This window comes from Pristis pectinata, chromosome 2 (assembly GCF_009764475.1).
Source record: "Pristis pectinata isolate sPriPec2 chromosome 2, sPriPec2.1.pri, whole genome shotgun sequence".
In the NCBI taxonomy this organism is placed as follows: Eukaryota; Metazoa; Chordata; class Chondrichthyes; order Rhinopristiformes; family Pristidae; genus Pristis; species Pristis pectinata.
In genome coordinates, this window is record NC_067406.1 from 31,656,207 (window position 1) to 31,669,418 (window position 13,212).

At 42.1% G+C, this 13,212-nt stretch overlaps 1 long non-coding RNA gene across 1 annotated transcript in view; it reads right to left on the reverse strand.

Moving 5' to 3' along the window:
• The window catches only part of LOC127567502 (uncharacterized), a 30,846-nt gene that overhangs the window by 13,639 nt on the left and 3,995 nt on the right, over positions 1-13,212 (reverse strand). Inside the window, exons 2-4 of the long non-coding RNA XR_007955887.1 lie at positions 8,775-8,949; positions 8,325-8,420; positions 7,888-8,040 (exon numbers count right to left, since the gene is read on the reverse strand). This is a non-coding gene — a long non-coding RNA (uncharacterized LOC127567502). The remainder of the gene's footprint in view (positions 1-7,887; positions 8,041-8,324; positions 8,421-8,774; positions 8,950-13,212) is intronic.

Here is a 13,212-nt window from a genome sequence, read left to right on the forward strand (position 1 = left end):
CATTAGACTATTGTTTATTGACTACAGCTCTGCCTTCAATACAATAATCCCAAGCAAGCTTGTCACCAAACTCCGAGACCTGGGACTCAACACCTCCCTCTGTAACCGGATCCTTGACTTTCTCACAAACAGACTGCAATCAGTGAGGATAGGCAGCAATACCTCCGGCACGATTATTCTCAACACTGGTGCCCCACAAGGCTGTGTCCTCAGCCCTCTACTCTACTCCCTATACACTCATGACTGTGTGGCCAGATTCTGCTCTAACTCCATCTACAAGTTTGCAGATGATACCACCATTGTAGGCTGTATCTCAAACAGCGATGAGTTGGAGTACAGGAATGGTGTCATGACAACAACCTTTCCCTCAATGTCAACGAAACAAAAGAGCTGGTCATTGACTTCAGGAAAGGGGGTGGTGTACATGCACCTGTCTACATCAATGGTGCTGAGCTAGAGAAGGTTGAGAACTTCAAGTTCCTGGGAGTGAACATCACCAACAGCGTCCTGGTCAAATCATGCAGATTCCACGGCCAAGAAAGCTCACCAGTGCCTCTACTTCCTCAGGAGTCTAAAGAAATTTGGTTTGTCCCCTTTGACTCTCACCAACTTCCACCAATGCACCATAGAAAGCATCCTATCTGGATGTATCACAGCTTGGTACGGCAACTGCTCTGCCCAGGACTGCAAGAACCTGCAGAGAGTTGTGGACACAGCCCAGTGCATCACGGACACCAGCCTCCCCTCCTTGGACTCTTGTCTTTACCCCTCGTTGTCTTGGCATAATCAAAGACCCCACCCACCCGGGACATTCTCTCTTCTCTCCTTTCCCATCAGGCAGAAGATACAGGAGCCTGAGGGCACGTACCACCAGACTTAAGGACAGCTTCTACCCCACTGTGACAAGATTATTGAACGGTTCCCTTATACAATGAGATGGACTATGGCCTCACGATCTACTTTGTTGTGACCATGCACCTTTTTGCACTGCACTTTCCCTGTAGCTGTGCTACTTTACTCTGTACTGTTATTGTTTTTACCTGTACTATCTCAATGCACTCTGTACTAACTCAATGTAACTGCACTGTGTAATGAATCGACCTGTATGATCGGTTTGCAAGACAAGTTTTTCACTGTACTTTGGTAGAAGTGACAATAATAAACCAATACCAATACCAAATTCTAGCAATTCATTAGTGATTAATTAACTGGGGAGTACAGATAGAATTGTGTGTAGAGCCAGCTTCCAGCACAATATTTTTAAACTAGATTTAAAGATCATGGAAACTCAGGTTGTGCAAAAAGAAATTAGTGTTGACAATTATGTGATCTTCTGCATCAGTCATTCTGATAGATGGACAACTTTGCAAACAAAACTAATGGAGTCAAGTGGACACTCCAGGGTTTTGTACTCAAATTGGAAAGAAGTGACCAGTCAACCCCAAAAGGATCTGTGCTGGGCCTCAACTATTCACTCTATGTGTTAATGACTTAGATAATGCAATTGAAAGCCACAGTCAAGTTTGTTTAAAGCATAATGTTTGTTGACATAGAAAGTAACGTGGTCAGGAACATAAAATTAAAAGTACCAATCAATATTTCATGGGGGTATTACAGATGATTTCAACAAAGAGAAGTGTAAGCTTAACTCATTTTATGCCAAATAGGGAGATCGAAGATGAAAATCAAAAAACAAGGGAAGGCAAAAGAGCTCTAGGGATCAGACACACAGATCACTAAATTTATAACTAAGTGGTGAGAATATGAAACTGTGCTTTGATAACACTTGAAGTATGAATGAAGTTCTTGGCACCATACCGTGGAGATGATATATTAGCCTTGGAAAGAGCGCAGCACAGTATGTTAACAGGGCATCAGAAGTCACATTATGAGGAGAGGTTACAGTGAATAGGTTTATCTTTCCTGGAATATAAAAGTTTTAAGGGGCGATTTGACTGGAAGATTTTGCAAGCATAGCTAGGATTTAGGACTATAGCCAGGATGTTGCCAGACCCCATAGACTTTGCTTGCTGTACTCCGAGCTCACACCCATTTCTTGATAGCATGTGGAGTAAACTAAGTTGACTGAAGATCAGTTTTTGAGATGGTGGAGATCTCAGGTGGAACACTGGAGAGGTCATGCACTTTGCATCTCTGGTTGAAGATGGTTAAAATTGCTTCAGTCCTCTTTGGCACTTGTACTGAGCTCTGCCATCATTGAAGATAGGAATGTTCTTCTTATAGTTACCTGTTTAATTATCCACCACCATTCATGACTGGCTATACCAAGACAGCAGAGCTTTGAACTGATCTGTGGGTTGTGGGATTAGCTAGCTTTATATGTAGCATGCTGCTTCCACTGTTTGACAGGCATGTCACTTCACCAGGCTGGCACCCATATGCAGATAGCATGATTTTGAGCTAGCGGATTTGTTCGGAATCTCTCATTTAGCACCAAGTTAGCTCCACACATACAGTGGATGGCTGTGAACACTAACTCATTAAGTACGTACAAGACTGAGATAAGTTTTTAGACCATAGGGAAAGCAAGAATAATGTAGATAGCCTAGAAAAATAAAATCAGTTATGATCTAATTAAATGGTAAAGCAGGCTTGGTGAAACAGTTTGGCCTCCTTCTGCTAACAGTTTTCATGTTCTTATCTGAAAATGGAGCTTTGGTTCCATAAGGAATGTTCAATGGTTAATTTTACTAAGTTTTACAAACTGAAACATTTACAGCAATAAGATTGGTAAGGATGATGTCAAGTTGGCTTATGCCTTCTGGTGATCCCCTTATCAACTGCTGCTAGCCAGGTCTGGCACCAGTGTCCTTCAAGGCCCAGCCAGCTGAGTCATTGGTAGTGTTACTTGGGCATTAATTGTGATGGACATTGAAAGTGTCCACCCAAAATGCACTCTTATGCCTCTGGAAAAAGAAATCTCTTCTCTTCTCTGTTCTGAATGGCTGGCCCTTCTCTTTGAGTTTGTAACTTCCGTATTCTCTCAATACTTCTCTCGCATGGTGTTCAGTATGGAGGAATACTGATTCATCAGCAAGGGAGGGCAGAAGCCAATAACCAGGAGGAGGTGTTCTTGCCTGTACTGAAGCTCATCCCATGAGGCTTCAAGAGGTCTGCAATCAATGCTGAGGGCTCCCTGGACCTTTCTCTCTCAACTGTATGCTCATGTGCTACCATCCTCGGGATTGTGATAGAGAAACTTAAGAATATAAGAAATAGAAGTTAGGCCTGCTCTTTGTACCTGCTCTGCCATTCAATAACATTGTGGCTGATATTTTATCTCAATGCCACTTTCCTGCACTAATTTTATAGCTCCTGATTTTCTTAAAATTAATAAACTATCCTTCTATGCCTTGAACATATTCAGTGACTAAGTCTCTGTATACCTCTTGGGTAGAGAATTCACTACCCTTTGGATGAAGAAATCTCTTCTCATCTCTGTCATGAACAGCAGGCCCTTTTCTTTGGGACTGTGACTCATGGTTCCAGATACCTGAGCCAGGAGAAACATTAATCTTCCGTCCACCTTGTCAAGTTCTGTAAGAATGTTATATTTTTTAACAGATCACACCTCATTCTTCAAGAGAATATAGGTCCATTCTGTCTAATCTCTCCTAATATGATGATTCTACCATCCCAGAAATCAATCTGGTGAACTTTTACAAGCATATCTTTCTTAGTTAGGGAGAATATGCTGTACACAATACTCTAGATGTGATTTCATTATCCCCTATATAACTAAAGCAAGATACCGCTATGATTGTATTCAAATCCTCTTCCAAGAAAGGGCAATACATTTTTTGCCTTCCTAATTACTTGCTGTACGTCTATGTTAACCTCCAGTGACTTGTGTGCATGGAATCCAGATCCAGTCTGGGATGTTGGTTGAAAGGTATAATTCTGTGATCTGAACAACAGAGAAGTCAAGCAATTGCCTGGTACAGTACCAGGCAATTGCTTGACTTCTCTGTTGTTCAGATCACAGCTCTCCCAAATTTATTCATATTCTGAGAGAAGCGCTTAGGGTCATACTGCATGGAAAAATCCTACACTACACTAATTCTATTTCATTCTCCCCACATTCTCATCAATTCTCCCCAGGTTTTATCTCTTTTCCATACGAGGGACAATTTCTAGTAGCCAAATAACCTACCAACCAACACGTCTTTTGGAGGAAACCAGCACAACTGGATGAAAACTATGCTTTTGCAAGGAGAACGTGTAAACTTCACAGAGACAGCACCGGAGATCAGAAATGAACCTGGGTTGCCGGAGCTGTGAGACAGCAGCTCTACTAGCTGTGCCACTGTGCTGCCCCTCTGGGAAACTGTCCAATTACACTCCAGAATCAAGGGCACCCAAACTTCACAGTTGAGCTACAGTATGCAGATAATGTTTGTGTCTGCACATGCTCAGAGGCCAAGCTTCAAGTCTTGTAGACTCATTTGCAGAAGCATACGATATAATGGTCTGGACGCTCAACATGCGCAAGACAAATGTCCTCTACCAACCTGCCCAACTGCTCCACACCACCTTCTGACAAGAAAGGTTCATGCTTAATAAAGGATCATGACTTGCTTTACTGGGCTGTATATGGCCTTGTGCCTACATTGATGCAGGATGGTCCAGATCTGGTTTTATGCTTATTCTGTCTTGACTTTGCAATCTGATCCAACTGAATGACTTTCAAGGCCACTTGTTGTTGGGTTGGAGTCACATTTAGACCAGCAGGGATAAGAAAGGCTGAAGTTCTTTCCCTTAAAGTGCACCCAATGGGTTCTTATGAGAATCCAGGTTATATAGAGTTACAGAGAGATAAAGCATGGAAACAGGCCCTTCTGCCTACTGTCCATGCTGAGCATCAAACAGGCACTTATATTAATCCTACTTTTTATTTCCTCCACATTCTCATAAACTCCCCCAGATTCTACCTCTCACCTACACACTAGGGGCAACTTACAGTGGCCAATTAACCTACCAACCCACGTCTTTGGGATGTGGGAAGAAACCAGAGCACCCAGAGGACTAGAAGATTAAGGCACATGGGATCCATGGAAACTTGATGAAAAACACGATGATGCTGGAGGAACTCAGCAGGCCAGGCAGCATCCATGGAGAAAAGCAGGCAGTCGGCACCTTGGGTCAGGATGCTTCTTCAGGACTGCCTGCTTTTCTCCACAGGTGCTGCCTGGCCTGCTGAGTACCTCCAGCATCATCATGTTTTTCATCTACATTCCAGCATCTGCAGTCTTTTGTTTCTCTAGTATCCATGGAAACTTGGTAGATTGGATTCAAATTGCTTTGGCCATATAAAACAGAGGGTAATGGTGAAGGGGTGTTATTCTGATTGAAGGTCAGTGGCCACTGGTGTTCTACAAGGATCTGTGCTGGGACCTCTGTTGTCTGTGATATATATAAAATGTAGGGGGCTGATTAGTAATTTTGCAGGTGACACGAAAATTACCAGAGTTGTGGATAGTGAGTCAAAGGATTCAGCAGGATATAGACCAGTTGGAAATATGAGCAGAGAAGTGGCAGGTGGAGTTTATTCCAAACAAATGTGAGGTGTTGCACTTTGGGACGTCAGATTTTAAAGGAAAGTATTGGAGCACTTAAGTAAAGATGGATCTTGGGGTGCAAGTCCAAAGGTTCCTGAAAGTGGTGACACAAGTAGATAGGGTGGTAAAGAAGGCATATGGCACACTTGCCTTCGAGACACAAGAGACTGCAAATCCTGGAATCTGGAGCAACAAACACTCCGCTGGAGGATCTCAGCGGGTCGAGCAGCATCTGTGGGAGGAAAGAGATTGTCGACGTTTCGGGTTTAGGACACTGCTGCATTACTCTACTATCCCAATATTTCATGCTGAAGAAGGCTTTTGGCATGCTGGCCTTCATCAGTAAGGGCACTGAGTAAAGAAGTTGGGATGTTTTGTTGCAGTTGTACAAGATGTTGGTGATGCTGCATTTGGAATATTGTGTTCAGTTTTGTTCACCCTGCTATAGTAAAGATGCAATTAAGCTGGAAAGGGCGCAGAAAAGATTTATGAGGATGTTGCCAGAACTCAAGGGACTCAGTTATTGAGGGAGAGGTTGAGCAGGTTGGCACTTTATTCATTGGAGCATAGGAGAATGATGGGTGATCTTATAAAGGTGTATAACATCATGAGGGGCATAGATGGGGTAAATGCACTCAGTCTTTTTCCCAAGGTTGGGGAATCAAGAACTAGGGAGGATAGGTTTAAGGTAAGAAGGAAGAGATTTAATAGGAACTTGAGGGGCAACCTTTTCACCCAGAGGGTGGCCTGTATGTGAAATGAGCTGCCCGGGGAAGTGGTTGAGGCAGGTACATTACAGCATTTAAAAGACACACAATCATGTACATGGATAGGGAAGATTTAAGGGGATATGGGCCAAACACAAGCAAATGGGACTAGCTTAGATGGGCATCTTGGTCAGCATGGACCACTTGGGCTGAAGGGCCCGCTCTGATTCTATGACTCTAATATGGATGCCATCTTTTTACTTCAGATGTACTTAATTAACTGAATTGAAAATTTCCAGCTGCCGTCTCTTAGAACACAAAGCCAGGTCTCTTGTTACCTGTCCACTGACAAGTTCTCTGCTGCCATATCCTGAATTGATTTCTCCTATTCTTACCTTCCTGCGTCCTCTCTCCTGAGCACTACTGCATTCCCTCTCTTATCACTTCCACGTTTCAATCACTTCTAGTCAATGAGCTGACCCTTGTGATTGCCTCCTGCCTCCTCCTCCTCCCCATAATTTCCCCTTGCCTTTTTATCACATTCCTCTCCCCCCTCATCATCTTGTTTTCCACACGGACCCCCTGATCACTTGCCCTTCTGATCAGTAACCCTCTCCCCCATACCCTTTCCCCCAACCTCTCACTATCTCCAGGATCTGTCTGAGGAGTATGGTTAGAATAGGGTAGATGGAGCTTGAGTACAGTATCTCAGTATAGTACATGGAAATTTTTAAAAAACTGTAGATGCGGGACATCTGAAATAAAAATAGAAAGTGCTGGAAACATTCAGCAGGTCAAACAACATCTGTGGAAGGAGAAACAGTCAACGTTTCAGATAAAATACTTGAGGATATGGGACCTGAGTGTTTCTTTTTCCACAGATGCTGCCCGACCTGCAGAGTGTTTCCACAATATATCTAACTATAATGTACCTGTTCTGGGAATGCTGTTAGCGCTGTTAACAGTGTTGCATTTCAGACATAACTCCCGGCGCAAAGTTTCTGGGGTAAAAGGGTAAGTGAAATAAATTTAAAACGATAACAATCTGTTTGCTGGATCTTGTTTCAATTTACAACGTCAGGAAAAGGCAGATTGGCCAACGGGCTCTTACATTCGAAGTTCCATTCGTGTTTAGAGGCTAATTTGCCAAGATAGTTGGTGTTTCCAAACCCGCTACTAATTATCAACGCAGGTCAACTCCAGCATACCTTTACCCAAGTTTGTGCCAGTTTGCTTGCATTTTAACCTTTCCGCCACAAAATGTTACGGAGATAGTTCTGCTGATCCTCGTCTTCAAGATATTTTAAACGTTGTCATTTAATAGACGATGCTTTACTTTCTGCACGCGTTGTTTCCTAACTCTGCAAAATAAAATTAAACTAACGAGAATACACGCACGTTTCTCAGTGGACTATCTTAACGTAAAGCCCCAGGAAATTTAAGCGTGTTTTGTATGATTTTGCAATAAAAGTATTTTCTATAATCGCGGGTTAAAGCAGAGAACTAGAAACAGGCGTTAGATGATGCATATCATTAAATCTATTGCAAAGTGGTAGCTAAACTCCCCCGAATGAAAGATTGACCAAAAGCTCTCTACATACCTTCTTGTACTTTCCAAGCGATGAAAAGGAAGATTACCGATTATACTTAATCGTACACGATGTGCTGAAGGGCATAACTCTATTTTTATGCCTTCCTCTTAGTAACTTGTAATTGACACTCAGCACACGCGCTCTGGGAGCTCTCACACGGATCTAAAGTGATACACACAAAGCTCGGGTGAGAAGAGGCGGGCGGGAGAAAGAACACTCATTAATATCAGTTCGGAACCAGCTGCTTGTTCTGAGGACATCAAGCTTGTAGCATGTGATTTTGAATGTCAGTTCTTTTTCGTCTCAGCGTAAATGACAGGTGATTTCATATTTTCGACAACGCACTATATTCTGGTCACACACACACGCACGTACTCACACACACACACACACACACACACACACACGTTACAAAACTGCCAGTTCCAGTTATATTGTGGGGATACCTTGCCTGTGAGCATTCTTCTCAACCTGTCACCAATCAACTTCACTTTCTAGAGGGTAAAAGATTACCCTACAGCAAAAGAGCAAACAATCCCGATCTGTATAATAAAGAGCAGAAAGGGTGTCACATTTAATTTATAAAGAATGATAATGAATACAGATGTGGTCAACTGAATCTCCTGCTCTAATAACAAAACTTTATTTTAACTCAGTCCCACCTTGCATAATCCCAAAAGAACCTCTCTAACATTTTTTGCTGTACCTTCATTTGACATATTGTTTCATTTATACAACTGACTGTATAATTTTTGAAACTTTTCCATGTTTGGATTTGTGACATTGGCATGATTCAGTTCTCTGTAGTATCTAAATAATATCCTCTTCGCCAATGCTTCCTCTCCCCATCCCCACTGTAGATGTTTTTTGTTGTAAAATAATTGTATGGATTTTACCTCCAAGTTGTCAGAAAGGACAAGGCTGTGGATTGCCCTAAGGGATGAAAAAAAGAGGACCTCCATATAGACCTGATGCAGGATTTCGACCCGAAACATCAACATTTCCTTTCCACCCATGGATGCTTGACCCACTGAGTTCCTCCAGCAGCTTGTTCATTAACCTCCAAAAAGTCTGAGGGAGAAAAAGAGCAAATTGGAAGCAAACTTCTGACAAGTACAAAAGAACTCAGACAGCAATAATGGAGGATTTCAGTTTCCCTAATATTAACTGAGATACAGTCGGTATAAAGTTTATAGTTTACAGTCTGTATAAAAGTTTATAGGAAACAGAATTTGCTACTTGCATGTAGGAGAACTTTATTTGCAAGTATGTAACATTACCAACAACAAAATTTCAGGAAATGAAACTGGCCAGGTTGAAGAAGAATTATGATCACTGCTGCAAAATTTATACAAGTTGATTTAGTATTGTTGAGACAAAATAAAAACAGAAGTTCTAAATTGGAGTAAGGCAGAGTTTACAAGACTCAGCAGTGATTTAGCAGTAATGGCCTGGCAACAGCTACTTGAGTGCAAATTTTCCCATTTGACATAGGAGGCGGCGGTGTGATTCATTGGCTCCATTCCCACTCTAATGTTCTCTGCAATCTATTCTTCTGACATTCCTATTAATCCTACCACTAGGGGTAATTTACAGTGGCCAATTAACCTACCAAACCACGTGGCCTGTGCGATGAAACCAGAGGAGCTGAAGGAAACCCATGTGGTCACATGGAAATGTGCAAAGTCCACATAAAAGTGCAAAGACAGCACTGGAAGTGAGGACTGAACCCAGGTCACTGGATCACGTTGCTGCCCAAAATCAGCCTCACAGCAAAATGTTTATGGAGTTTCAAGAAGTTCATGGTGAACATGTTCCCATAAAGAAGGTGATCATCTTTAAATGTTTGAACATATCCCCAGGTGAATGAATGCGTTTTAGAGTGGAGGGAGATACTCACGAATATCCCCTCAAGGCTTAATACTCAGGTGATTGTATGTTGATACACAGTACATTAATAGCTCAGGCCAGTGGTTACAGAAAACAATTTCAAAATTTGCAGATGACATAGAATTTATAAACGTCATGAATGGTGGGGAGAATATTGACAAACTTTGTAAGAACTTAACAACATAAGAGTGTAAGAAATGGAAGGAGTAGGTCACCACATCAATTATGACTAATTATTTTGTTAGATCAAAGCCATTAATCAGCAATATATTGCTATTAAACAACTTATGTCATTGTGTGAGGCTCTTAGATGTACATCCAACATTGGGTGAGTTGCCACCCAATCCCTGAATATGCTCCTTGAGAATATTCTAAATGGCAATGAAATGATTGCAGAAACACATTTTACAAGGACTGTTATAAATAAGATTTTTTTTACCTCAGCCTTCAGATTGTGTTATTTGTACAATAAAAATTGTGGATAGTGAGTTGATAATCATTGGCAATGCCAGTCTGGGAGCTTCTGATGAGTTGATGGAAGTTTTGTCTTAAGGTAGAAGAGCAATGAACAGCAGGGTAATAGAATGAACTACAGTCAAATTTGATGCAACAGGAGAATGAGGGCAGATTAGGAAAGAGAAAAGTAGAGACTAAAAGAAGTAAGAAGAAAAAAATTAAAACATCTTAGAACAACCTACTGCCTGATGGAGCAATGTTTCATTGTTTTATTGTTCCCTTTCTGGGCCATGAATAACATGTCAGTTCCATGAATCACATTGTTCCTAGAATTACTGTAATATGAGCAAATGCAAATCCAGCAATTTTTTTCCTCTCAATAAGAGCCATAATGTTATAGAGTCATACAGCACAGGAACAGGTCCTTCAGCCCACCACATCCATGATGACCTTATTGCCCATCTACATTCATCTTTTTTGCCTGCAATAGGATTGTATCTTTCTATGCCTTGACTATTTAAGTGTCTGTCTAAATGCCTCATAAACATAATTATATCTGATTCCAGAACCTCTTCTGGCAGAATATTCCAGATATCAACTACTCTGTGTGAAAAACTTACCCCTTAGGTCCCCTTTAAAGTTTCTTCCTCTCACCTTAAACTGATGCCCTATTGTTTTTGATACCCCCATTATGGGAAAAAGATTTTGACTATCTACCCTCTCTACACTTCTCATGATATTATATACCTCTATCAGGTCACTCCTCAGCCTCCTTTGCCCCAGGGAAAACAAATCCAGCCTATCCAATCTCTCCACAAAACTAAGGTCCAATCCAGGCGACATCCTGGTGAATTTCCTCTGCAGTCTCTCCAGCACAATCATATCCTTCCTGGTGAATTGAATTTTTGATGGCAAACCATGTTACTACCTGCCCAGTAGTAGTGCAAATCACCTAGCAGTTTATTAACTGGCAATGCATTTATCTCCCTAGTGTTTGTAGACCTTGCTGACTTTCAGAAACAATGCTTCAGGATACTTGCAGGCTGCCTCTATTTATTCCACATGATATGTTGCTCCAAAGGTGCATGTTGCACTGCAGACTTTCATCAGCAAATTTGGCTGCATTGCCCAAAATTGCAAGCACTCATACAGGGCACATGCTCTTACAGACCCCTCCCTGGCAACTTCTTGCCAAAAGCTGTCTCCTGCTCACACAGTTTATGAAGTCTGTGCAGATTCCTTTGCTCCCTGGGAAGACTCTGCTTCCCTTCCCTACTTCTCTCTCTTGGGCAGTCCCTTGGGATTGAGGATGGCTCCAGTGTTGTGGTCCTGAGTTGGCCAATAGGCCAACGTGGGAAGCACAGACTCTTCACAGATGGGGCATGAGATATCTGATGTGTTCAGCAGGTGCTTTTTTTTTGTGAAATGGTGCGCTCCTTCCATGATTTCTATGTGCTTCTAATGCATGGACTTAAGATTCTGAGTACCATCCGGAATGTTCCTTCTCCACCTTGAATGGTCATGGGCCAAGAATTCCCAGGAGTCAGTGGGATGTTGCATTTTTTCAAGGGGGCTTTGAGCACATCTTGGATTTTTTCCTTTGTCTTGTAGCAAAGCTCAGGATAGAGTGTCTGTTTGGGAGTCTAGTTCTGGATATGCAGATGACATAGCTGACCCGGAGGATGTTGACCTGGCAAAGAAAATGCTGATGTTGGTTCACTTATCCTTAGTAAATTTGAAGGATTTTGTGGAGACGGCATTGGTGGTATCTTTTCAGTGCCTTAAGGTGCCTACTGGACCTTAAAAGCATACCGGAGGGCAGGAATCACTCCTGCCCAGTAGACCATGAGTTTTGTGCCACATCTGAGGGCTTGATATTCAAACACCCTTTTTATGAGTTGACCAAAAGCCTGCTGCTGAATTGAAGATGATCGTGAATTTCATCATCAATATCTGCCTTCACTGAGAGGTCTTTCCTGAGATATGAGAAATTTTCTAGGGTCTTGTCATGATCTTTAATTACCAGCAGCCAGTGTTTTACACTGGGGGTAGGTCAACAGAGGACTCTTGTAGTGCAGATGTTAAGTGTAAGGCCCACTCTCTCATGTGCTTCAGTAAGTAAATCAACAATGGCTTGGACCTCACTAAATCCTTTGACTTCATCAACTGGGAAGCACTTGGAACGCTCTCCTCGGATTCAGCTGCCCAGAGATATTACTCTCCAACTTACATATACTTCATAATCCTAACCAATGGATCTATGACAAAGCCAATCTCAATGAAGACTGCTGACAAACAAGGCTATCTCATTGCCCAGATTCAGATTAGTTTACTGTCATAGATACCAGGGTGCAATGACGTTCCTCGCTCACATGAAGCTCACAGAGTAAACAGTATACATAGTAATACTAAATACAACAATAGAAACAGAAAACCTACAGCACAATACAGGCCCCTTGGCCCACAAGGTTGTGCCGAACATGTCCCTATACAACAATGATCCCTAAATACAACAACAAGTACAAACAATATAATGGTGCAAAGACAGTAGTTAAAAAAGAAATGCTAAAATGACAATAATGGAATAACTGAGAGAAGTAGAATTAAGAGTCTAAGGAAGTGGCCTCTTGAGAAGAGGTGATTGGTTCAGGAGTCTGACAGCAGTGGGGAAGAATTCTGGTTGTCCGGGCTTTCAAGCTCTGCATCTTTTCCAAGAAGGTAGAAGAGAGAAAAGGGAATGGCCAGGGTGGCAGGCATCCTTGACGATACCATTAGCCTTCCTGAAGCAACGTACTGTGAAGATAGACTGGCTAGAAGGATATGACGAGCCTATGATGGACTGGGAAGTGTTTACCAATCTCTGCAGTTCCATCGAACACTTCACAATCTTTCTCATTGCACCTTACTTCCAACAAACTACCCAACAGGGGGGTAGCTAATCTACAGAGCTAATGAGAAACCATTGAACATATCACAGCTGCAATCCAG